This window comes from Passer domesticus, unplaced genomic scaffold (assembly GCF_036417665.1).
Source record: "Passer domesticus isolate bPasDom1 unplaced genomic scaffold, bPasDom1.hap1 HAP1_SCAFFOLD_55, whole genome shotgun sequence".
NCBI lineage: Eukaryota > Metazoa > Chordata > Aves > Passeriformes > Passeridae > Passer > Passer domesticus.
In genome coordinates this window covers 33,936-38,183 of record NW_026990163.1, presented here as the reverse complement: position 1 = coordinate 38,183, position 4,248 = coordinate 33,936, and the positions used below count along the sequence as shown (strand labels likewise).

The following is a 4,248-nucleotide window of genomic DNA, read 5'->3' as shown; positions in this document are numbered from 1 at the left end:
CTGAAGTGACAGAACAAGGGGGAATGGGATCAAACTGCAAGAGCTGGGATCCATTCCATGATGGCAAGAAGTTCTTTCCTGTCAGGGTGCTTGTCCCTGACACAGGGACCAGCGCAGAGAGCCTGTGCATACCCCATGCCCACCAACATCCAAGGCCAGCTTGGACAGGGGCCGCAGCAACCTGCTGTGCTGGGAGGCTGCTCAGCTTGGAACCAGATGATCTTTAGGGTCCCTTCCAAGCCAAACCATTCAAGGATTTCATCATTCCACCATGCCCACCTCCCAGTGTGGAGCGGCCCTGAAACTTCTGTGACATCACAGCTCCCACAGTGTTCCAGGTGGAACGTCCAGCACCTGGAAACCACCACAGCAGACACTCTGCCTGCTGCCAGCGCTCAGTTGGCGCTCGCTCTGCGCTCTGCCCGGCAGCACTCAGCTGTTGCTGCTGCTGCCTGGCCTTTTCCTGCTGCCTGCTCTGGAGCACCAATCCCAGCAGGATGAGCACTGCTGCGCCAGTGGAGGTACAGTGCCATTCCAGGGAGGAGGCAGCGTGCTTGAGCAGGCTGCAGCCACGTGGCAATGGATGGTGTGGGACAGGAACCCCACTGTGACATTGTGCTGTCTCTTGCAGACTGCCAGAGACATTGTGGAGGAGATGCAAGTGGACATGGGGCAGAAGGAGGATGAAATGATGGAGGTGGACGTGGAAGAGCAGGTTGAGGAGATGGAAGTAGATGTGGAGGATGACATCGAGGAGATGGAAGTGGATGAGGAAGATGAGGAGGAGCCCATGGTCCTTGGATGAAGATGGAGCCCCACAAGTAAGACAGGCAGATGCTCCCCATGCCCTGCCCACAGACACAGTGGCTGCCCTGACGCCAGGCTGGGGCTGGGCTGGATGGCCCCGCTCAGGGACACGCTGCCCGCAGGGGGCCTGGATTGTGCTGCCACAAGCACCAGCCCTGGCCTGCCCTGCACTTGCCTGGGGCCACACCAGCCCTGCCAGCCCTCTCCCAGCTCCTGAGGCCCTGCTGTTAGCACAGCTGGGTTTAGTGCCAGCAGCAGAGTCCAGCTTGCTGCTTCCTTTCTTTCAGGACTGATGCCGATGATGGCCACCGATGTGACGCTTCTGTAAATATGTTTGAAACAGTAGAAGAATTCTGAAAATGTGTTTGAAACGGTAGAATAATTCTGTAAATATGTTCTGCGGTTAGAAGTTCTCTGTAATTATGTTTCGAAGATTGTTAGTCCATAGGATCCCATGTAAATATGTTCTGTAGATTGTTATGGCTGTTGTTATAAGGATTGTTGTAATGAAAGATGTTCTGTAAATACTCGTGTTTGCTGATCTTTGGCAAATAAATACTACTTCTTTTTAAAACCTCATTTCTCTTTGTCATTCCTTTGGGTACAGGCAGCGTTTGCACAGTTGGGATTTCCACTTGCTCCGGGATCCCAGGGCTGGAGCTCCCTGGGGCTGCTGCCACGGCAACCCCGCGGCTGGGGGTCCCTGTGCACAGGGGGTCCCACTGACACCACTGCTGCCGCTGGCCACTGCTGCTGCTCCTGGGCTGGGGCACAGCCGCGTCCCCAAGAGCTGAGCTGTCACCAGCATAGAGGGGGCTCTCACTGCACTGGCCCCTGCAGCCATGCCACCAAAGCAAGGCAGGAAACTTTCAGCCACCCTTCCTGCTGCAGCCACAGCCACTCCTGGCTCCAGAGCCGCCGTCAGCCCACAGGGATGCAAAATCCACCTGCCCGCTCTCAAGGCCTTGACAGCCTTGGCAACTGTGGCACCTGCATCTGGGCTGCTGCAGGGGCTGATGTTTAAGCCTTGCAGCCTCCAAAGGCTCCGGGCTCTGCTTCCCACCCTGCTCTGCACTGCCCTGGCTCCGCATTGCTCAAGAGACAAAAGCCAAGCCAGGGGATCCTCACCCTGCCCAAATTGCTGAATTGACTGCAGTCCTTAGGACCTTCTCCACTTTCAAAGAACCTATTCCTTTGATCACTGATTCCGCAGATGTCTATGGCCTAGTGCAGCGGGCCGAAAATTCCATTTTCAAAGACATTTCTAACCCCAACTAGAGCATTTGCTTTCCCCTTTCATTTCTCTTTTGTCCCACAGACAACACCCACGCTATATCATGCACACAAGGCCTCATACCACCCTTCCTGGGTTCATAGTAGGCAATGTTAGAGCAGATGCCCCAGCAAGGGTTGTCCAAACCTCCCCACAGAATGTTTTTGAACAGGCTAGGATCCGCCACCACTTCCACCATCAAAACATTCCTGCACCGCTCAGCATCTTTAAAATTACCCAAGATCAGGTAAGATCCATGGCAAACACCTGCCCAAATTGTCAGCAACGTGCCTTTGCTTCTGTCAGAGCTGCACTCAATCCAAGAGGACTAAAGAGTCTCCAGATCGGGCAATCACACATCACACACCAAGCCCCTTTTGGGAGACTAAAATACATCCCCGTCTCAATCCACACCGACAACGCTGCGGTTTTCGCCTTTGCCCATGCTGGTGAGAAATCAAAAGATGCTATAAAACATTCCTTTTTACCTTTTCTACCTTCCCTGTTCCACAGGAAATTAAAACTGATCATGGTCCTGCTAATACCTCCCACTGATTCCAACCGTTTTCTGACCAGTGGGCTACAAAACATGTCACAGCCATACCACACTCTGCCACAGGACAGTCCATAGTCCAGAGGGGCCACTCTTCCATCCAAAGGATCCTTGATCAACAGAGACAGGGAGTCCACATATTATCTCCCATTGGAGGCCAAGGCCCTTGATGTGCTCAACTTTTTCAACACCTCATTTATGGAGCCAACTCCCCCAGTCATCAGGCATTTTGCATTTCATGTGACTGCAGGCCAGTGAAAAGAAAAGCCACCTGTCTTGATCAAAGACCCTGAATCCAAACAAATTATGGGCCCTTTCCCATTCATTCCTTGAGGGAGAGGATATGCTTGTGTCTCTACAGCAGCAGGCCCAAGACGGATCCCAGCAAAAAACATCAAACTCTTCTGCCAATGGCGAGGCAAACACCAGAGCCACCATCAGAAAAACAGAACAAAAGCCTATGACCGACAGCAGCAGCCTGGAAAAGAAGAAGAAGGACAGAAGAAGATCTCCTAAGCAGTGTGGACCACACAGACCAACACCGAGAGAGCTCAGACACCACTAACTGCGATATACCGCTTAACAATTGGAAAAACGGTATTCTAGCCTTGATATTTGATTCTTCTAATAAGCTGACTTCAAACCCTTGCCTTACAGAAGAGAAAGTTTAGTGGGACCAGAATTTCAGTTTCACATTGCAATCTCCCTATCTCTATACTTTCAGGCCACCCAAGCCTCCTCTCACTACTAAATTACCTAAAGTCAAAGGATGCTATCCTTTCTTGCCACTGCAGCAGGAAGCTGGATGCTCCTAACTATGCCACATGCCTTCGGATGGGTGGTTCCACAGCCAAGCCACAATTTCTTGCCCATGGCCACGCTTGTCAACCTCTTCTCACATAGGGACTCAGTATACCAGAGCGGCCAGCTGCTCACAGATCAAATCAAGAAGATCCAGACGAAAGACAACAATGACTGGCTCACTGGACTTTTGAAAGACTGGGGCATGAAAGGCTGGCTTTCACCTTTAGCCAAGACTGTTTTGTGGGCTTTGTTTCTTGTATTCATTGTCTTGGTTATTCTATCCATTTTTGCTCAACGCATGCAAAAGTCCATGGCAGAAGCCTTCATTCTTGAAAACAAAAAGGGGGCAGTTGTGGAGGCCCAGGGGCCTCTCATTGCAACTGTAATACCTTAGGGCAAAGGGGACCAAGGTGAAACAGAGAAACCCCTCTGAATGCAAGGCTCTCACCCATGGCCACTTGCAGCCTCTTGCAATCCGCAGGTTTTGTTGCTATCACCCACTTCAACTGCCATTTTTTCCTTAGATCTACTCTCCAGAGAATGTTCTCCTCTCTCTTCTCCCCTGCTGGTCCTGGCTTCACCCCTTCTCCCCCCCGAATGAAACCCTCAGACCCCAGCCTCATTTTCTCTCTGGCCCTGGACCCTCTTCATGGCAATGCACAGCGTTTGGAGTTCCACACAAAGACCCGTCTCTGGCCTCATTCATCAGCACTTGAAGCAAGTGTGCTCCGGCCCCTGGGAGTGCAGCTCGCTCACACGGGCTCACTGTGGACACGCCGCAATCACACAGTCATTGAGTGCACCAGAGAAC

The 4,248-nt window shown here is 52.0% G+C and overlaps 1 long non-coding RNA gene across 1 annotated transcript; it reads left to right on the top strand.

Annotated features, from left to right (window-relative positions):
* Positions 1–416: 416 nt before the first annotated feature.
* On the top strand, positions 417–1,381 carry LOC135292904 (uncharacterized). Its single transcript, XR_010355064.1, has 3 exons — positions 417–521; positions 632–821; positions 1,095–1,381. It is a non-coding gene; the product is annotated as an uncharacterized LOC135292904 (long non-coding RNA).
* Positions 1,382–4,248: the final 2,867 nt, after the last annotated feature.